Raw genomic sequence first — 22892 nt, 5'->3', positions numbered from 1 at the left:
GGTCAGTACTGCTGCGGGACATAACCAATGTTGTTGTGAGGATAAGGGTTGTATTTGTGAATGAGTTAGGCATTTTCTTTCAAGGGAAGAAAACTCCCCCCTGCAACTGGCCTCCCTCCTATGCTCCAGTCAGAAGGCATACTTTTTCTGACTGAGCATGGGGCTAATAACGCCAAGTTAGCGCATTTGATCCCTGTATTCGCGACTTTGTCAATTTGGGAAAAATGTCTGCAGAAGCATTAGATTGATACAGAATTCCCACCCACAGCTTTAGATTTACTATGACTAGTTTGCTGTTTTGTTGGAAGCAGCAGTCCATAAATGGTCACGGGTCAGTACTGCTGCTGGACTTCCAATGAGATGCATTTAACCTTCTTTGTCCCAGTTCTACTTAAATGTGATGCAGGCCACAAGTCAGTTTGAAGATAATTGTAATATTCATGAATTTCCTTCAGATCACATATAGTTTTTCTTTAGGTTGTTGTGAGGATAAGGGTTGTATGTGTGAATGAGTTAGGCATTTTTTTCCAAGGGAAGAAAAAATCCCCCTGCAACTGGCCTCCCTCTTATGCTCCAGTCAGAAAAGTGACTCTCAGCTGGCCGGTTGGCTCAGTTGGTTAGAGCATGGTGCTAATAACCCCAAGGTCATGGGTTCGATCCCCGTATTGGCCACTTTATCATTTTGGGAAAGATTGGTGCAGAATTGGAACTCACAACTTTAGAGTTACTAATACAAGATTGCTGTTTTGTTGGAAGCAGCTGTGCATACATGGTCACGGGTCAGTACTGCTGCGGGACATAACCAATGTTGTTGTGAGGATAAGGGTTGTATTTGTGAATGAGTTAGGCCTTTTCTTTCAAGGGAAGAAAACTCCTGCCTGCAACTGGCCTCCCTCCTATGCTCAGTCAGAAGGCATACCTTTTCTGACTGAGCATGGTGCTAATCACGCCAAGTTAGCGAATTTGATCCCAGTATTGGCCACTTTGTCAATTTGGGAAATATTTCTGCAGAAGCATGAGATTGATGCAGAATTCCCACCCACAGCTTTAGATTTACTATGACTAGTTTGCTGTTTTGTTTCAAGCAGCAGTCCATAAATGGTCACGGGTCAGTACTGCTGCTGGACTTCCAATGAGATGCATTTAACCTTCTTTGTCCCAGTTCTACTTAAATGTGATGCAGGCCACAAGTCAGTTTGAAGATAATTGTAATATTCATGAATTTCCTTCAGATCACATGTAGTTTTTCTTTAGGTTGTTGTGAGGATAAGGGTTGTATGTGTGAATGAGTTAGGCATTTTATTTCCAAGGGAAGAAAAAATCCCCCTGCAACTGGCCTCCCTCTTATGCTCCAGTCAGAAACAGAATTATTAGCTTGCTGGTTAGCTCAGTTTGTTAGAGATGTCACGGGTTCGATCCCCGTATTGGTCACTTTGTCATTTTGGGAAATATTTCTGCAGAAGCATGAGATTGATGCAGAATTGGCACTCACAGCTTTAGAGTTACTGACACAAGATTGCTATTTTGTTGGAAGCAGCTGTGCATACATGGTCACGGGTCAGTACTGCTGCGGGACATAACCAATGTTGTTGTGAGGATAAGGGTTGTATTTGTGAATGAGTTAGGCATTTTCTTTCAAGGGAAGAAAACTCCCCCCTGCAACTGGCCTCCCTCCTATGCTCCAGCCAGAAACACAACTCGCAGTTGGCCGATTAGCTCAGTTTGTTAGAGCATGGTGCTAATAACGCCAAGGTCACGGGTTCGATCCCCGTATTGGCCACTTTGCACTTTTGGGAAAGATTGGTGCAGAATTGGAACTCACAACTTTAGAGTTACTAATACAAGATTGCTGTTTTGTTGGAAGCAGCTGTGCATACATGGTCACGGGTCAGTACTGCTGCGGGACATAACCAATGTTGTTGTGAGGATAAGGGTTGTATTTGTGAATGAGTTAGGAATTTTCTTTCAAGGGAAGAAAACTCCCCCCTGCAACTGGCCTCCCTCCTATGCTCCAGCCAGAAACACGACTCTCAGCTGGCCGGTTAGCTCAGTTGGTTAGAGCATGGTACTAATAACGCCAAGGTCATGGGTTCGAACCCCGTATTGACCACTTTGTCATTTTGGGAAATATTTCTGCAGAAGCATGAGATTGATGCAGAATTCCCACCCACAGCTTTAGATTTACTATGACTAGTTTGCTGTTTTGTTTCAAGCAGCAGTCCATAAATGGTCACGCGTCAGTACTGCTGCGGGACTTCCAATGAGATGCATTTAACCTTCTTTGTCCCAGTTCTACTTAAATGTGATGCAGGCCACAAGTCAGTTTGAAGATAATTGTAATATTCATGAATTTCCTTCAGATCACATGTAGTTTTTCTTTAGGTTGTTGTGAGGATAAGGGTTGTATGTGTGAATGAGTTAGGCATTTTATTTCCAAGGGAAGAAAAAATCCCCCTGCAACTGGCCTCCCTCTTACACTCCAGTCAGAAACATAATTTTCAGCTGGCTGGTTAGCTCAGTTGGTTACAGCGTGGTGCTAATAACGCCAATGTCACGGGTTCGATCCCCGTTTTGGTCATTTTGTCATTTTGGGAAATATTTCTGCAGAAGCATGAGATTGATGCAGAATTGGCACTCACAGCTTTAGAGTTACTAACACAAGATTGCTGTTTTGTTGGAAGCAGCTGTGCATACATGGTCACGGGTCAGTACTGCTGCGGGACATAACCAATGTTGTTGTGAGGATAAGGGTTGTATTGGTGAATGAGTTAGGCATTTTCTTTCAAGGGAAGAAAACTCCCCCCTGCAACTGGCCTCCCTCCTATGCTCCAGTCAGAAGGCATACTTTTTCTGACTGAGCATGGTGCTAATCACGCCAAGTAAGCAAATTTGATCCCAGTATTGGCCACTTTGTCAATTTGGGAAAAATGTCTGCAGAAGCATTAGAGTGATGCAGAATTCCCACCCACAGCTTTAGATTTACTATGACAAGTTTGCTGTTTTGTTGGAAGCAGCAGTCCATAAATGGTCACAGGTCAGTACTGCTGTGGGAAATGACCAATGAGATGCATTTATCCTTCTTTGTCCCAGTTCTACTTAAATGTGATGCAGGCCACAAGTCAGTTTGAAGATAATTGTAATATTCATGAATTTCCTTCAGATCACATGTAGTTTTTCTTTAGGTTGTTGTGAGGATAAGGGTTGTATGTGTGAATGAGTTAGGCATTTTTTTTCCAAGGGAAGAAAAAAATCCCCCTGAAACTGGCCTCCCTCTTATGCTCCAGTCAGAAACAAGACTCTCAGCCGTACGGTTAGCTCAGTTGGTTGGAGAGTCGTGCTAATAACGCCATGGTCATGGGTTCAATCCCCGTATTGGCCACTTTGTCACTTTGGGAAATATTTTTGCAGAAGCATGCGATTGATGCAGAATTGGCACTCACAGATTTAGATTTACTAACACAAGATTGCTGTTTTGTTGGAAGCAGCTGTGCATAAATGTCACGGGTCAGTACTGCTGCGGGACATAACCAATGTTGTTGTGAGGATAAGGGTTGTATTTGTGAATGAGTTAGGCATTTTCTTTCAAGGGAAGAAAACTCCCCCCTGCAACTGGCTTCCCTCCTATGCTCCAGTCAGAAGGCATACTTTTTCTGACTGAGCATGGTGCTAATCACGCCAAGTTAGCGAATTTGATCCCAGCATTGGCCACTTTGTCAATTTGGGAAATGTTTCTGCAGAAGCATGAGATTGATGCAGAATTCCCACCCACAGCTTTAGATTTACTATGACAAGTTTGCTGTTTTGTTGGAAGCAGCAGTCCATAAATGGTCACAGGTCAGTACTGCTGTGGCAAATGACCAATGAGATGCATTTAACCTTCTTTGTCCCAGTTCTACTTAAATGTGATGCAGGCCACAAGTCAGTTTGAAGATAATTGTAATATTCATGAATTTCCTTCAGATCACATGTAGTTTTTCTTTAGGTTGTTGTGAGGATAAGGGTTGTATGTGTGAATGAGTTAGGCATTTTTTTTCCAAGGGAAGAAAAAATCCCCATGCAAATGGCCTCCCTCTTATGCTCCAGTCAGAAACAGTACTCTCAGCTTGCTGGTTAGCTCAGTTGGTTAGAGCGTGGTGCTAATAACAACGCCAAGGTCACGGGTTCGATCCCCGTATTGGCCACTTTGTCATTTTGGGAAATATTTCTGCAGAAGCATGAGATTGATGCAGAATTGGCACTCACAGCTTTAGAGTTACTAACACAAGATTGCTGTTTTGTTGGAAGCAGCTGTGCATACATGGTCACGGGTCAGTACTGCTGCGGGACATAACCAATGTTGTTGTGAGGATAAGGGTAGTATTTGTGAATGAGTTAAGCATTTTCTTTCAAGGGAAGAAAACTCCCCCCTGCAACTGGCCTCCCTCCTATGCTCCAGTCAGAAGGCATACTTTTTCTGACTGAGCATGGTGCTAATAACGCCAAGAAAGATTGACCAGGAGGGAAATTGATGTAATACAGGTAAAAATTGCATTCGAAATGGGTAATGCAATGCCATTATATGTGGACTTGGAAAGACTAGAGATCGGATTTTTGCTATGCATCCCATATGTAGCCCCTGAACTTATTTATCAAACGAAGTGGGTACACAACGTGGGATTTTGGCAAGAGGGCACATTTATTAAGATTAAGACTCCAGAAGTGGTGGCATTTCAGTCATGGGAACCTGAAGTTTATTTAATACCAAACCTGGAAACATGTGTAAAATTTAAAGAACAAAATTATATGTGTCCAGGTAAACCGTTTGTTCCTGATGCCGCAGATGCTATTTGTGGTTTGAAATCTGACCCAAGTATATCAGAGGGATGTGAAGTGATTATTAGCAATATGGGGAGTGAAGAAATGGCACCGGCTAAGATGGTCAGAGGTAAATGGTTGATCAGCACCTGTTTAAAGAACATGATGGTAGTACATTTAAACCATGGAACATACGTGGTTAAACAGGTGAAATATAATGTTTTTTATTTACAGGTTCCAAAGGATACAATTGTGTCAATTGGGGGGTTAACATTGTTTCATGTAACAAATGATGTTTGGGAAAGCCAAGTGGAAAATATCGATTTTTTTCAAAGGGATACTTTTCCAATAGATCCGGATGTGGAATATTTATTGAATCACAAAGAAAGACATGTCATAAAAATGAATTTGAGAAAAAACAATATTACAATTAGTAATCTGGGGATAATAGAAGTGGAAAGATTTAATTGGGGAACCTGGGGGAAACGCTCAATAGTGGGTTTGGCTGTCCTGGTGCTGATCATGGGTGGATGGTTGATTGTGCTATCAGTAAAAATGAAAATGTTACTGATTTTACTAGCTACGCCAGGAAGAGAAAGATATCCCAATACACATGCATTTTAAAAGAAAAAAAAAGAACAAGTTGTTTTTAGGAATTGGCTTGGATTGTAGCCAAGTTCTAAAAACAAAAGGAGGGTATGTAAGGATATTTGGCGTGTTACAGCACAGAGTACAGCACTACTGCACAGGTAGAATTTTTTTATGCAGCACCACCACATGGGTGCGTGCATTGCTATATGTGTTACCAGATTAACATGGACATATAAGTAAAGACAGGCTATTCAGTCAAAAACGATTTTAACATATAAGATGCAAATCTATTTTTACAGTTAAAAGCACATGTGCACATTCAAAAATGCACACTATTTTTCACCTGAAATGCCTATGGTGCAAGAGACACATTTGAAAATTAATAACTAACATTATTAATAACTAACCTGACTAATAAAACTGCATTTAACATAACCCACTAATAAAAATGTGTCTCCACTGCAGAAATAGGCCTACTCTGAAAGTGAACTTTTAAACGCACATTCATTTTTTTCTTTTTCTCTGCTATTCTGTCCACATAACTACAGGAAGCCAAGGGCTCGAAGGAACAGGAAATCAGTTGGTTACAAATGGTTACTGTAAAAAGGAGCCATTGTGTAGTGAGGGAGGAGATGGCATTATTGATTTCTGATTGGAGCAGCGTCATAGCAAGTATCATGCTAGAGGCAGTGATGAGAGTTTTGTTGGGGGGAGTTTGAAAAAAGACAGAGGACAGTCGGGATTTGGCAGAGCTGGGAGAAGGACCTGTTTTCCTGGCTGAAGCATTCCTGCTGCAAAAGCTGAGAATTCCAGGCAATAACCCCGGTTTGAGAACGAAAGACGCTTGTTTTCACCGGGGTTAATCTTCAAGGGAGCCAAGTTCAGAAAGAGAACAGCTGAAGAAAACTCATGCTGAACAGATAAGGTAATTACAGAAGTGTGGGGAGTGAGTGTGTACGAGAATATTCAGTCAGTGTAGGAAAGGAGATTCCTGTGCTTTAATCACATGTTAATGTTGCAAATTGAGTTCTTGTCTCCGCCACTCTCTTTTCAGTGTATCACAGACAATGCTGTTACTGTGCTATTTTATTTATTTCTGTAAAGGGTGAGATCGTGTTTAAATGCAACTTTTATAATACACAAAAATATTTGAAAGCAGACGGGTGGTGTGTTTTATATTTACCAAAACAGTGCTGATGATGTGGGGAGATGTTTAGACAGTGCAATTGTCATTTTCAAGGTAGCTAAACATCAAATTTGGTTGCAGCCGTGTGCACAATGTAATTCAGTATGAGCAGTTATAACTAACTGTGTGTGTTGTAGTTTGTCGGAGGTCTATGAGTCGGCAAAAAGGGAGGCCCGGGACATAGTTCACTACCGTATATAAGATAGTGAAAATACCACATGATAGCTCGCTGCCGTAGATAAGACAGAGAGAAATTGCCCATGGTGGCACACTAAAAATGAAAATGTGGTGTTCCTGAAATGCAAGCCTGAGGTCTCTCTAGTGATTACACGAAAAATCTAAGCAAAAATAAGGGGTTCTGGATATTGGGGCCACAAATAAAACAAGGGAATTATGCTCATCAAAATACCACCAACCACGCATACCAACCACACATACCAAATACGCATGTCTGGGTGCTGAAATAATGCATGTCCACTGTATTATTGTTGTACATGGCCCAATCTGAATACAAGGAGTGATTGTTGCTAAGTTATTTTTCGGCGGTAAGAAAATACCGTCAGGCCCCAAATCTCCACAAAATACCCTACAGAGTGCCAATTCTGCATCAATCTCATGCTTCTGCAGAAATATTTCCCAAAATGACAAAGTGGCCAGTACGGGGATCGAACCTGTGACTTTGGCGTTATCCAACTGAGCTAACCGGCCAGCTGAAAGGATTGTTTCTAACTGGAGCATAAGAGGGAGGCCAGTTGCAGGGGGATTTTTTCTTCCCTTGGAAAAAAAATGCCTAACTCATTCACACATACAAACCTTATCCTCACAACAACCTAAAGAAAAACTACATGTGATCTGAAGGAAATTCATTATATTACAATTATCTTCAAACTGACTTGTGGCCTGCGCCACATTTAAGTAGTACTGCGACAAAGAAGGTTAAATGCATCTCATTGGTTATTTCCCACAGCAGTACTGACCCGTGACCATTTATGGACTGCTGCTTGAAACAAAACAGCAAACTAGTCATAGTAAATCTAAAGCTGTGGGTGGGAATTCTGCATCAATGTCATGCTTCTGCAGAAATATTTCCCAAATTGACAAAGTGGCCAATACTGGGATCAAATTCGCTAACTTGGCGTGATTAGCACCATGCTCAGTCAGAAAAAGTATGCCTTCTGACTGGAGCATAGGAGGGAGGCCAGTTGCAGGGGGGAGTTTTCTTCCCTTGAAAGTAAATGCCTAACTCATTAACAAATACAACCCTTATCCTCACAACAACATTGGTTATGTCCCGCAGCAGTACTGACCGTGACCATGTATGCACAGCTGCTACCAACAAAACAGCAATCTTGTGTTAGTAATTGTCATGCTGTGGGTGCCAATTCTGCATCAATCTCATGCTTCTGCAGAAATATTTCCCAAGATGACAAAGTGGCCAACCTTGGCGGTATTAGCACCATGCCCTAACCAACTGAGCTAACCGGCCAGCTGAGAGGCGTGTTTCTGACTGGAGCATAAGAGGGAGGCCAGTTGCAGGGGGATTTTTTCTTCTCTTGGAAAAAAAATGCCTAACCCATTCACACATACAACCCTTATCCTCACAATAACCTAAAGAAAAACTACATGTGATCTGAAGGAAATTCATGAATATTACAATTATCTTCAAACTGACTTGTGGCCTGCATCACATTTAAGTAGAACTGGGACAAAGAAGATTAAATGTATCTCATTGGAAGTCCCACAGCAGTACTGACCCATGACCATTTATGGACTGCTGCTTGAAACAAAACAGCAAACTAGTCGTAGTAAATCTAAAGCTGTGGGTGGGAATTCTGCACCAATCTCATGCTTCTGCAGAAATATTTCCCAAATTGACAAAGTGGGCAATGCTGGGATCAAATTTGCTAATTTGGCGTGATTAGCACCATGCTCAGTCAGAAAAAGTGACTGGAGCATAAGAGGGAGGCCAGTTGCAGGGGGATTTTTTTCTTCCCTTGGAAAAAAAATGCCTAACTCATTTACACATACAACCCTTATCCTTACAACACCCTAAAGAAAAACTCCATGTGATCTGAAGGAAATTCATGAATATTGCAATTATCTTCAAACTGTCTTGTGGCCTGCATCACATTTAAGTAATACTGAGACAAAGAAGGTTAAATGCATCTCATCGGTCATTTCCCACAGCAGTACTGACCTGTGACCATTTATGGACTGCTGCTTCCAACAAAACAGCAAACTTGTCATAGTAAATCTAAAGCTGTGGGTGGGAATTCTGCATCAATCTAATGCTTCTGCAGACATTTTTCACAAATTGACAAAGTGGCCAATACAGGGATCAAATACGCTAACTTGGCGTTATTAGCACCATGCTCAGTCAGAAAATGTACGCCTTCTGACTGGAGCATAGGAGGGAGGCCAGTTGCAGGGGGGAGTTTTCTTCCCTTGAAAGAAAATGCCTAACTCATTCACAAATACAACCCTTATCCTCACAACAACATTGGTTATGTCCCGCAGCAGTACTGACCCGTGACCATGAATGCACAGCTGCTTCCAACAAAACAGCAATCTTGTGTTAGTAACTCTAAAGCTGTGAGTGCCAATTCTGCATCAATCTCATGCTTCTGCAGAAATATTTCCCAAAATGACAAAGTGGCCAATACGGGGATCGAACCCGTGACTGGCGGTAACCAACTGAGCTAACCGGTCAGCTGAGAGGATTGCTTCTGACTGGAGCATAAGAGGGAGGCCAGTTGCAGGGGGATTTTTTCTTCCCTTGGAAAAAAAAATGCCTACCTCATTCACACATACAACCCTTATCCTCACAACAACCTAAAGAAAAACTCCATGTGATCTGAAGGAAATTCATGAATATTACAATTATCTTCAAACTGACTTGTGGCCTGCATCACATTTAAGTAGAACTGGGACAAAGAAGGTTAAATGCATCTCATTGGAAGTCCCGCAGCAGTACTGACCCGTGACCATTCATTGACTGCTGCTTGAAACAAAACAGCAAACTAGTCACAGTAAATCTAAAGCTGTGGGTGGGAATTCTGCATCAATCTCATGCTTCTGCAGAAATATTTCCCAAATTGACAAAGTGGGTAATGCTGGGATCAAATTCGCTAACTTGGCGTGATTAGCACCATGCTCAGTCAGAAAACGTGACTGGAGCATAAGAGGGAGGCCAGTTGCAGGGGGATTTTTTTCTTCCCTTGGAAAAAAAAATGCCTAACTCATTCACACATACAACCCTTATCCTCACAACAACCTAAAGAAAAACTACATGTGATCTGAAGGAAATTCATGAATATTACAATTATCTTCAAACTGACTTGTGGCCTGCGTCACATTTAAGTAGTACTGCGACAAAGAAGGTTAAATGCATCTCATTGGTCATTTCGCACAGCAGTACTGACCTGTGACCATTTATGGACTGCTGCTTCCAACAAAACAGCAAACTTGTCATAGTAAATCTAAAGCTGTGGATGGGAATTCTGCATCAATCTAATGCTTCTGCAGACATTTTTCCCAAATTGACAAAGTGGCCAATACAGGGATCAAATACGCTAACTTGGCGTTATTAGCACCATGCTCAGTCAGAAAAAGTACGTCTTCTGACTGGAGCATAGGAGAGAGGCCAGTTGCAGGGGGGAGTTTTCTTCCCTTGAAAGAAAATGCCTAACTCATTCACAAATACAACCCTTATCCTCACAACAACATTGGTTATGTCCCGCAGTAGTACTGACCCGTGACCATGTATGCACAGCTGCTTCCAACAAAACAGCAATCTTGTGTTAGTAACTCTAAAGCTGTGAGTGCCAATTCTGCATCAATCTCATGCTTCTGCAGAAATATTTCCCAAAATGACAAAGGGGCAAATACGGGGATCGAACCCGTAACCTGGCGTTATTAGCACCATGCTCTAACCAACTGAGCTAACCTGCCAGCTGAGAGGAGGGTTTCTGACTGGCGCATAAGAGGGAGGCCAGTTGCGTGGGGATTTTTTCTTCCCTTGGAAAAAAAATGCCTAACTCATTCACACATACAACCCTTATCCTCACAACAACCTAAAGAAAAACTACATCTGATCTGAAGGAAATTCATGAATATTACAATTATCTTCAAACTGACTTGTGGCCTGCATCACATTTAAGTAGAACTGGAACAAAGAAGGTTAAATGCATCTCATTGGTCATTTCCCACAGCAGTACTGACCTGTGACCATTTATGGACTGCTGCTTCCAACAAAACAGCAAACTTGTCATAGTAAATCTAAAGCTGTGGGTGGGAATTCTACATCAATCTAATGCTTCTGCAGACATTTTTCCCAAATTGACAAAGTGGCCAATAGTGAGATCAAATTCGCTAACTTGGCGTGATTAGCACCATGCTCAGTCAGAAAAAGTATGCCTTCTGACTGGAGCATAGGAGGGAGGCCAGTTGCAGGGGGGAGTTTTCTTCCCTTGAAAGAAAATGCCTAACTCATTCACAAATACAACCCTTATCCTCACAACAACATTGGTTATGTCCCACAGCAGTACTGACCCGTGACCATGTATGCACAGCTGCTTCCAACAAAACAGCAATCTTGTGTTAGTAACTCTAAAGTTGTGAGTTCCAATTCTGCATCAATCTCATGCTTCTGCAGAAATATTTCCCAAAATGACAAAGTGGCCAATACGGGGATCGAACCCGTAACCTTGCCCTTATTAGCAACATGCTCGAACCAACTGAGCTAAGCGGCCAGCTGAGAATCGCATTTCTGACTGGAGCAGTTGCAGGGGGATTTTTTCTTCCCTTGGAAAAAAAATGCCTAACTCATTCACACATACAACCCGTATCCTCACAACAACCTAAAGAAAAACTACATGTGATCTGAAGGAAATTCATGAATATTACAATTATCTTCAAACGGACATGTGGCCTGTATCACAATTAAGTAGAACTGGGACAAAGAAGGTTAAATGCATCTCATTGGTCATTTCGCACAGCAGTACTGACCTGTGACCATTTATGGACTGCTGCTTCCAACAAAACAGCAAACTTGTCATAGTAAATCTAAAGCTGTGGGTGGGAATTCTGCATCAATCTAATGCTTCTGCAGACATTTTTCCCAAATTGACAAAGTGGCCAATACAGGGATCAAATACGCTAACTTGGCGTTATTACCACCATGCTCAGTCAGAAAAAGTACGTCATCTGACTGGAGCATACGAGGGAGGCCAGTTGCAGGGGGGAGTTTTCTTCCCTTGAAAGAAAATGCCTAACTCATTCGCAAATACAACCCTTATCCTCACAACAACATTGGTTATGTCCCGCAGCAGTACTGACCCGTGACCATGTATGCACAGCTGCTTCCAACAAAACAGCAAACTTGTGTTAGTAACTCTAAAGCTGTGAGTGCCAATTCTGCATCAATCTCATGCTTCTGCAGAAATATTTCCCAAAATGACAAAGTGGCCAATACGGGGATCGAACCCATGACCTTGGCGTTATTAGCACCACGCTCTAACCAACTGAGCTAACCGGCCAGCTGAAAGTCTTTTTCCCTTGGAAAAAAAATGCCTAACTCATTCACACATAAAACCCTTATCCTCACAACAACCTAAAGAAAAACTACATGTGATCTGAAGGAAATTCATGAATATGACAATTATCTTCAAACTGACTTGTAGCCTGCATCACATTTAAGTAGAACTGGGACAAAGAGGGTTAAATGCATCTCATTGGTCATTTCCCACAGCAGTACTGACCTGTGACCATTTATGGACTGCTGCTTCCAACAAAACAGCAAACTTGTCGTAGTAAATCTAAAGCTGTGGGTGGGAATTCTGCATCAATCTAATGCTTCTGCAGAAATATTTCCCAAATTGACAAAGTGGCCAATACTGGGATCAAATTCGCTAACTTGGCGTGATTAGCACCATGCTCAGTCAGAAAAAGTATGCCTTCTGACTGGAGCATAGGTGGGAGGCCAGGTGAAGGGTGGAGTTTTCTTCCCTTGAAAGAAAATGCCTAACTCATTCACAAATACAACCCTTATCCTCACAACAACATTGGCTATGTCCCGCAGCAGTACTGACCCGTGACCATGTATGCATAGCTGCTTCCAACAAACAGCAATCTTGTGTTAGTAACTCTAAAGCTGTGAGTGCCAATTCTGCATCAATCTCATGCTTCTGCAGAAATATTTCCCAAGATGACAAAGTGGCCAACCTTGGCGTTATTAGCACCATGCTCTAACCAACTGAGCTAACCGGCCAGCTGAGAGGCGTGTTTCTGACTGGAGCATAAGAGAGAGGCCAGTTGCAGGGGGATTTTTTCTTCCCTTGGAAAAAAAATGCCTAACTCATTCACACATACAACCCTTACCCTCACAATAACCTAAAGAAAAACTACATGTGATCTGAAGGAAATTCATGAATATTACAATTATCTTCAAACTGACTTGTGGCCTGCATCACATTTAAGTAGAACTGGGACAAAGAAGGTTAAATGCATCTCATTGGAAGTCCCGCAGCAGTACTGACCCGTGACCATTTATGGACTGCTGCTTGAAACAAAACAGCAAACTACTCATAGTAAATCTAAAGCTGTGGGTGGGAATTCTGCATCAATCTCATTCTTCTGCAGAAATATTTCCCAAATTAACAAAGTGGCCAATACTGGGATCAAATTCGCTAACTTGGCGTGATTAGCACCATGCTCAGTCAGAAAAAGTATGCCTTCTGACTGGAGCATAGGAGGGAGGCCAGTTGCAGGGGGATTTTTTCTTCCCTTGGAAAAAAAATGCCTAACTCATTCACACATACAACCCTTATCCTCACAACAACCTAAAGAAAAACTACATGTGATCTGAAGGAAATTCATGAATATTACAATTATCTTCAAACGGACATGTGGCCTGTATCACAATTAAGTAGAACTGGGACAAAGAAGGTTAAATGCATCTCATTGGTCATTTCCCGCAGCAGTACTGACCCGTGACCATTTATGGACTGCTGCTTGAAACAAAACAGCAAACTAGTCATAGTAAATCTAAAGCTGTGGGTGGGAATTCTGCATCAATCTCATGCTTCTGCAGAAATATTTCCCAAATTGACAAAGTGTCCAATACTGGGATCAAATTCGCTAACTTGGCGTGATTAGCACCATGCCCAGTCAGAAAAAGTATGCCTTCTGACTGGAGCATAGGAGGGAGGCCAGTTGCAGGGGGGAGTTTTCTTCCCTTGAAAGAAAATGCCTAACTCATTCACAAATACAACCCTTATCCTCACAACAACTTTGGTTATGTCCCGCAGCAGTACTGACCCGTGACCATGTATGCACGGCTGCTACCAACAAAACAGCAATCTTGTGTTAGTAATTCTCATGCTGTGGGTGCCAATTCTGCATCAATCTCATGCTTCTGCAGAAATATTTCCCAAAATGACAAAGTGGCCAATACAGGGATCGAACCCATGCCCTTGGCGTTAACCAACTGAGCTAACCGGCCAGCTGAGAGCCGTTTTTCTGACTGGCGCATAAGAGGGAGGCTAGTTGCAGGGGGATTTTTTCTTCCCTTGGAAAAAAATGCCTAACTCATTCACAAATACAACCCTTATCCTCACAACAACCTAAAGGAAAACTACATGTGATCTGAAGGAAATCCATGAATATTACAATTATCTTCAAACTGACTTGTGGCCTGCATCACATTTAAGTAGAACTGGGACAAAGAAGGTTAAATGCATCTCATTGGACGTCCCGCAGCAGTACTGACACGTGACCATTTATGGACTGCTGCTTGAAACAAAACAGCAAACTAGTCATAGTAAATCTAAAGCTGTGGGTGGGAATTCTGCATCAATCTCATGCTTCTGTAGAAATATTTCCCAAATTGACAAAGTGGCCAATACTGGGATCAAATTCGCTAACTTGGCGTGATTAGCACCATGCTCAGTCAGAAAAAGTGACTGGAGCATAAGAGGGAGGCCAGTTGCAAGGGGATTTTTTCTTCCATTGGAAAAAAAATGCCTAACTCATTCACACATACAACCCTTATCCTCACAACAACCTAAAGAAAAACTCCATGTGATCTGAAGGAAATTCATGAATATTACAATTATCTTCAAACTGACTTGTGGCCTGCATCACATTTAAGTAGTACTGCGACAAAGAAGGTTAAATGCATCTCATTGGTCATTTCCCACAGCAGTACTGACCTGTGACCATTTATGGACTGCTGCTTCCAACAAAACAGCAAACTTGTCATAGTAAATCTAAAGCTGTGGGTGGGAATTCTACATCAATCTAATGCTTCTGCAGACATTTTTCCCAAATTGACAAAGTGGCCAATACTGGGATCAAATTCACTAACTTGGCGTGATTAGCACCATGCTCAGTCAGAAAAAGTATGCCTTCTGACTGGAGCATAGGAGGGAGGCCAGTTGCAGGGGAGAGTTTTCTTCCCTTGAAAGAAAATACCTAACTCATTCACAAATACAACCCTTATCCTCACAACAACATTGGTTGTGTCCGCAGCAGTACTGACCCGTGACTATGTATGCACAGCTGCTTACAACAAAACAGCAATCTTGTGTTAGTAACTCTAAAGCTGTGAGTGTCAATTCTGCATCAATCTCATCCTTCTGCAGAAATATTTCCCAAAATGAAAAAGTGGCCTATACGGGGATCGAACCCGTGACCTTGGCGTTATTAGCACCACGCTCTAACCAACTGAGCTAACAAGCATATTTCTGACTGGAGCATAAGAGGGAGGCCAGTTGCAGGGGGATTTTTTCTTCCCTTGGAAAAAAAATGCCTAACTCATTCACACATAAAACCCTTATCCTCACAACAACCTAAAGAAAAACTACATGTGATCTGAAGGAAATTCATGAATATGACAATTATCTTCAAACTGACTTGTAGCCTGCATCACATTTAAGTAGAACTGGGACAAAGAAGGTTAAATGCATCTCATTGGTCATTTCCCACAGCAGTACTGACCTGTGACCATTTATGGACTGCTGCTTCCAACAAAACAGCAAACTAGTCATAGTAAATCTAAAGCTGTGGGTGGGAATTCTGCATCAATCTCATGCTTCTGCAGAAATATTTCCCAAATTGACAAAGTGGCCAATACTGGGATCAAATTCGCTAACTTGGCGTGATTAGCACCATGCTCAGTCAGAAAAAGTATGCCTTCTGACTGGAGCATAGGAGGGAGGCCAGTTGCAGGGGGGAGTTTTCTTCCCTTGAAAGAAAATGCCTAACTCATTCACAAATACAACCCTTATCCTCACAACAACATTGGTTATGTCCCGCAGCAGTACTGACCCGTGACCATGTATGCACGGCTGCTACCAACAAAACAGCAATCTTGTGTTAGTAATTCTCATGCTGTGGGTGCCAATTTTGCATCAATCTCATGCTTCTACAGAAATATTTCCCAAGATGACAAAGTGGCCAATACAGGGATCGAACCCGTGACCTTGGTATTATTAGCACCATGCTCTAACCAACTGAAAGTTTTGTTTCTGACTCAAGAATGAGCAGGAGGCCAGTTGTAGGGGGATGTTTTCTTCCCTTGGAAAAAAATGCCTAACTCATTCACACATACAACCCTTATCCTCACAACAACCTAAAGAAAAACTCCATGTGATCTGAAGGAAATTCATGAATATTACAATTATCTTCAAACTGACCTGCGGCCTGCGTCACATTTAAGTAGTACTGCGACAAAGAAGGTTAAATGCATCTCATTGGTCATTTCGCACAGCAGTACTGACCTGTGACCATTTATGGACTGCTGCTTCCAACAAAACAGCAAACTTGTCATAGTACATCTAAAGCTGTGGGTGGGAATTCTGCATCAATCTAATGCTTCTGCAGACATTTTTCCCAAATTGACAAAGTGGGCAATGCTGGGATGAAATTCGCTAACTTGGCGTGATTAGCACCATGCTCAGTCAGAAAATGTATGCCTTCTGACTGGAGCATAGGAGGGAGGCCAGTTGCAGGGGGGAGTTTTCTTCCCTTGAAAGAAAATGCCTAACTCATTCACAAATACAACCCTTATCCTCACAACAACATTGGTTATGTCCCGCAGCAGTACTGACCCGTGACCATGTATGCACAGCTGCTTCCAACAAAACAGCAATCTTGTGTTAGTAACTCTAAAGCTGTGAGTGCCAATTCTGCATCAATCTCATGCTTCTGCAGAAATATTTCCCAAAATGACAAAGTGGCCAATACTGGGATCGAACCCGTGACCTTGGCGTTATTAGCACCATGCTCAGTCAGAAAAAGTATGCCTTCTGACTGGAGCATAGGAGGGAGGCCAGTTGCAGGGGGGAGTTTTCTTCCCTTGAAAGAAAATGCCTAACTCATTCACAAATACAACCCTTATCCTCACAACAACATTGGTTATGTCCCACAGCAGTACTGGGCCGTGACCATGTATGCACAGCTGCTTCCAACAAAACAGCAATCTTGTGTTAGTAACTCTAAAGCTGTGAGTGCCAATTCTGCATCAATCTCATGCTTCTGCAGAAATATTTCCCAAAATGACAAAGTGGCCAATACGGGGATCGAACCCGTAACCTTGCCGTAATTAGCAACATGCTCTAACCAACTGAGCTAACCGGTCAGCTGAGAGTCGCATTTCTGACTGGAGCAGTTGCAGGGGGATTTTTTCTTCCCTTGGAAAAAAAATGCCTAACTCATTCACACATACAACCCTTATCCCCACAACAACCTAAAGAAAAACTACATGTGATCTGAAGGAAATTCATGAATATTACAATTATCTTCAAACTGACTTGTGGCCTGCATCACATTTAAGTAGAACTGTGACAAAGAAGGTTAAATGCATCTCATTGGAAGTCCTGCAGCAGTACTGACCCGTGACCATTTATGGACTGCTGCTTGAAACAAAACAGCAAACTAGTCATAGTAAATCTAAAGCTGTGGGTGGGAATTCTGCATCAATCTCATGCTTCTGCAGAAATATTTCCCAAATTGACAAAGTGGCCAATACTGGGATCAAATTCGCTAACTTGGCGTGATTAGCACCATGCTCAGTCAGAAAAAGTATGCCTTCTGACTGGAGCATAGGAGGGAGGCCAGTTGCAGGGGGGAGTTTTCTTCCCTTAAAGAAAATGCCTAACTCATTCACAAATACAACCCTTATCCTCACAGCAACATTGGTTATGTCCCACAGCAGTACTGACCCGTGACCATGTATGCACAGCTGCTTCCAACAAAACAGCAATCTTGTGTTAGTAACTCTAAAGTTGTGAGTTCCAATTCTGCATCAATCTCATGCTTCTGCAGAAATATTTCCCAAAATGACAAGGAAGCCAATACAGGGACCCGTGACCTTGGCATTATTAGCACCACGCTCTAACCAACTGAGCTAAACAGCCAGCTAAGAGTTTTGTTTCAAACTCAAGCATAAGCAGGAGGCCAGTTGTAGGGGGAGGTTTTCATCCCTTGGAAAAAAAATGCCTAACTCATTCACACATAAAACCCTTATCCTCACAACAACCTAAAGAAAAACTACATGTGATCTGAAGGAAATTCATGAATATGACAATTATCTTCAAACTGACTTGTAGCCTGCATCACATTTAAGTAGAACTGGGACAAAGAAGGTTAAATGCATCTCATTGGTCATTTCCCACAGCAGTACTGACCTGTGACCATTTATGGACGGCTGCTTCCAACAAAACAGCAAACTTGTCATAGTAAATCTAAAGCTGTGGGTGGGAATTCTGCATCAATCTAATGCTTCTGCAGACATTTTTCCCAAATTGACAAAGTGGCCAATACTGGGATCAAATTCGCTAACTTGGCGTGATTAGCACCATGCTCAGTCAGAAAAAGTATGCCTTCTGACTGGAGTATAGGAGGGAGGCCAGTTGCAGGGTGGAGTTTTCTTCCCTTGAAAGAAAATGCCTAACTCATTCACAAATACAACCCTTATCCTCACAACAACATTGGTTATGTCCGCAGCAGTACTGACCCGTGACTATGTATGCACAGCTGCTTCCAACAAACAGCAATCTTGTGTTAGTAACTCTAAAACTGTGAGTGCCAATTCTGCATCAATCTCATGCTTCTGCAGAAATATTTCCCAAGATGACAAAGTGGCCAACCTTGGCGTTATTAGCACCATGCTCTAACCAACTGAGCTAACCCGCCAGCTGAGAGGCGTGTTTCTGACTGGAGCATAAGAGGGAGGCCAGTTGCAGGGGGATTTTTTCTTCCCTTGGAAAAAAAATGCCTAACTCATTCACACATACAACCCTTATCCTCACAATAACCTAAAGAAAAACTACATGTGATCTGAAGGAAATTCATGAATATTACAATTATCTTCAAACTGACGTGTGGCCTGCATCACATTTAAGTAGAACTGGGACAAAGAAGGTTAAATGCATCTCATTGGAAGTCCAGCAGCAGTACTGACCCGTGACCATTTATGGACTGCTGCTTGAAACAAAACAGCAAACTACTCATAGTAAATCTAAAGCTGTGGGTGGGAATTCTGCATCAATCTAATGCTTCTGCAGAAATATTTCCCAAATTGACAAAGTGGCCAATACTGGGATCAAATTCGCTAACTTGGCGTGATTAGCACCATGCTCAGTCAGAAAAAGTATGCCTTCTGACTGGAGCATAAGAGGGAGGCCAGTTGCAGGGGGATTTTTTCTTCCCTTGGAAAAAAAATGCCTAACTCATTCACACATACAACCCTTATCCTCACAACAACCTAAAGAAAAACTACATGTGATCTGAAGGAAATTCATGAATATGACAATTATCTTCAAACTGACTTGTAGCCTGCATCACATTTAAGTAGAACTGGGACAAAGAGGGTTAAATGCATCTCATTGGTCATTTCCCACAGCAGTACTGACCTGTGACCATTTATGGACTGCTGCTTCCAACAAAACAGCAAACTAGTCATAGTAAATCTAAAGCTGTGGGTGGGAATTCTGCATCAATCTCATGCTTCTGCAGAAATATTTCCCAAATTGACAAAGTGTCCAATACTGGGATCAAATTCGCTAACTTGGCGTGATTAGCACCATGCTCAGTCAAAAAAAGTATGCCTTCTGACTGGAGCATAGGAGGGAGGCCAGTTGCAGGGGGGAGTTTTCTTCCCTTGAAAGAAAATGCCTAACTCATTCACAAATACAACCCTTATCCTCACAACAACTTTGGTTATGTCCCGCAGCAGTACTGACCCGTGACCATGTATGCACGGCTGCTACCAACAAAACAGCAATCTTGTGTTAGTAATTCTCATGCTGTGGGTGCCAATTCTGCATCAATCTCATGCTTCTGCAGAAATATTTCCCAAAATGACAAAGTGGCCAATACAGGGATCGAACCCATGAGCTTGGCGTTAACCAACTGAGCTAACCGGCCAGCTGAGAGCCGTTTTTCTGACTGGCGCATAAGAGGGAGGCCAGTTGCAGGGGGATTTTTTCTTCCCTTGGAAAAAAAATGCCTAACTCATTCACAAATACAACCCTTATCCTCACAACAACCTAAAGGAAAACTACATGTGATCTGAAGGAAATCCATGAATATTACAATTATCTTCAAACTGACTTGTGGCCTGCATCACATTTAAGTAGAACTGGAACAAAGAAGGTTAAATGCATCTCATTGGACGTCCCGCAGCAGTACTGACACGTGACCATTTATGGACTGCTGCTTGAAACAAAACAGCAAACTAGTCATAGTAAATCTAAAGCTGTGGGTGGGAATTCTGCATCAATCTCATGCTTCTGTAGAAATATTTCCCAAATTGACAAAGTGGCCAATACTGGGATCAAATTCGCTAACTTGGCGTGATTAGCACCATGCTCAGTCAGAAAAAGTGACTGGAGCATAAGAGGGAGGCCAGTTGCAAGGGGATTTTTTCTTCCCTTGGAAAAAAAATGCCTAACTCATTCACACATACAACCCTTATCCTCACAACAACCTAAAGAAAAACTCCATGTGATCTGAAGGAAATTCATGAATATTACAATTATCTTCAAACTGACTTGTGGCCTGCATCACATTTAAGTAGTACTGCGACAAAGAAGGTTAAATGCATCTCATTGGTCATTTCCCACAGCAGTACTGACCTGTGACCATTTATGGACTGCTGCTTCCAACAAAACAGCAAACTTGTCATAGTAAATCTAAAGCTGTGGGTGGGAATTCTACATCAATCTAATGCTTCTGCAGACATTTTTCCCAAATTGACAAAGTGGCCAATACTGGGATCAAATTCACTAACTTGGCGTGATTAGCACCATGCTCAGTCAGAAAAAGTATGCCTTCTGACTGGAGCATAGGAGGGAGGCCAGTTTCAGGGGGGAGTTTTCTTCCCTTGAAAGAAAATACCTAACTCATTCACAAATACAACCCTTATCCTCACAACAACATTGGTTATGTCCGCAGCAGTACTGACCCGTGACTATGTATGCACAGCTGCTTACAACAAAACAGCAATCTTGTGTTAGTAACTCTAAAGCTGTGAGTGTCAATTCTGCATCAATCTCATCCTTCTGCAGAAATATTTCCCAAAATGACCAATACGGGGATCGAACCCGTGACCTTGGCGTTATTAGCACCACGCTCTAACCAACTGAGCTAACAAGCATATTTCTGACTGGAGCATAAGAGGGAGGCCAGTTGCAGGGGGATTTTTTCTTCCCTTGGAAAAAAAATGCCTAACTCATTCAAACATAAAATCCTTATCCTCACAACAACCTAAAGAAAAACTACACGTGATCTGAAGGAAATTCATGAATATGACAATTATCTTCAAACTGACTTGTAGCCTGCATCACATTTAAGTAGAACTGGGACAAAGAAGGTTAAATGCATCTCATTGGTCATTTCCCACAGCAGTACTGACCTGTGACCATTTATGGACTGCTGCTTCCAACAAAACAGCAAACTAGTCATAGTAAATCTAAAGCTGTGGGTGGGAATTCTGCATCAATCTCATGCTTCTGCAGAAATATTTCCCAAATTGACAAAGTGGCCAATACTGGGATCAAATTCGCTAACTTGGCGTGATTAGCACCATGCTCAGTCAGAAAAAGTATGCCTTCTGACTGGAGCATAGGAGGGAGGCCAGTTGCAGGGGGGAGTTTTCTTCCCTTGAAAGAAAATGCCTAACTCATTCACAAATACAACCCTTATCCTCACAACAACATTGGTTATGTCCCGCAGCAGTACTGACCCGTGACCATGTATGCACGGCTGCTACCAACAAAACAGCAATCTTGTGTTAGTAATTCTCATGCTGTGGGTGCCAATTTTGCATCAATCTCATGCTTCTGCAGAAATATTTCCCAAGATGACAAAGTGGCCAATACAGGGATCGAACCCGTGACCTTGGTATTATTAGCACCATGCTCTAACCAACTGAAAGTTTTGTTTCTGACTCAAGAATGAGCAGGAGGCCAGTTGTAGGGGGATGTTTTCTTCCCTTGGAAAAAAATGCCTAACTCATTCACACATACAACCCTTATCCTCACAACAACCTAAAGAAAAACTCCATGTGATCTGAAGGAAATTCATGAATATTACAATTATCTTCAAACTGACTTGCGGCCTGCGTCACATTTAAGTAGTACTGCGACAAAGAAGGTTAAATGCATCTCATTGGTCATTTCGCACAGCAGTACTGACCTGTGACCATTTATGGACTGCTGCTTCCAACAAAACAGCAAACTTGTCATAGTACATCTAAAGCTGTGGGTGGGAATTCTGCATCAATCTAATGCTTCTGCAGACATTTTTCCCAAATTGACAAAGTGGGCAATGCTGGGATGAAATTCGCTAACTTGGCGTGATTAGCACCATGCTCAGTCAGAAAAAGTATGCCTTCTGACTGGAGCATAGGAGGGAGGCCAGTTGCAGGGGGGAGTTTTCTTCCCTTGAAAGAAAATGCCTAACTCATTCACAAATACAACCCTTATCCTCACAACAACATTGGTTATGTCCCGCAGCAGTACTGACCCGTGACCATGTATGCACAGCTGCTTCCAACAAAACAGCAATCTTGTGTTAGTAACTCTAAAGCTGTGAGTGCCAATTCTGCATCAATCTCATGCTTCTGCAGAAATATTTCCCAAAATGACAAAGTGGCCAATACTGGGATCGAACCTGTGACCTTGGCGTTATTAGCACCATGCTCAGTCAGAAAAAGTATGCCTTCTGACTGGAGCATAGGAGGGAGGCCAGTTGCAGGGGGGAGTTTTCTTCCCTTGAAAGAAAATGCCTAACTCATTCACAAATACAACCCTTATCC

General features: G+C 42.2%; 4 non-coding genes across 4 annotated transcripts; 2 read left to right on the top strand and 2 right to left on the bottom strand.

The window, feature by feature from the left end:
* The first annotated feature begins 598 nt into the window (after positions 1–598).
* On the top strand, positions 599–672 carry TRNAI-AAU (transfer RNA isoleucine (anticodon AAU)). The gene has a single exon. It is a non-coding gene; the product is annotated as a tRNA-Ile (tRNA).
* Positions 673–1706: 1034 nt separating this feature from the next.
* TRNAI-AAU (transfer RNA isoleucine (anticodon AAU)) lies at positions 1707–1780 on the top strand. The gene has a single exon. It is a non-coding gene; the product is annotated as a tRNA-Ile (tRNA).
* A 10254-nt stretch (positions 1781–12034) lies between these two features.
* On the bottom strand, positions 12035–12108 carry TRNAI-AAU (transfer RNA isoleucine (anticodon AAU)). Its single transcript has one exon. It is a non-coding gene; the product is annotated as a tRNA-Ile (tRNA).
* Positions 12109–15236: 3128 nt separating this feature from the next.
* Positions 15237–15310, bottom strand: TRNAI-AAU (transfer RNA isoleucine (anticodon AAU)). The gene has a single exon. It is a non-coding gene; the product is annotated as a tRNA-Ile (tRNA).
* Positions 15311–22892: the final 7582 nt, after the last annotated feature.

The sequence above is a fragment of the Ambystoma mexicanum genome, chromosome 1p (genome assembly GCF_040938575.1).
Source record: "Ambystoma mexicanum isolate Mex_15411 chromosome 1p, UKY_AmexF1_1, whole genome shotgun sequence".
NCBI lineage: Eukaryota > Metazoa > Chordata > Amphibia > Caudata > Ambystomatidae > Ambystoma > Ambystoma mexicanum.
Note: the sequence above shows the minus strand (reverse complement) of the source record. Positions and strands in the feature narration are given on the sequence as shown.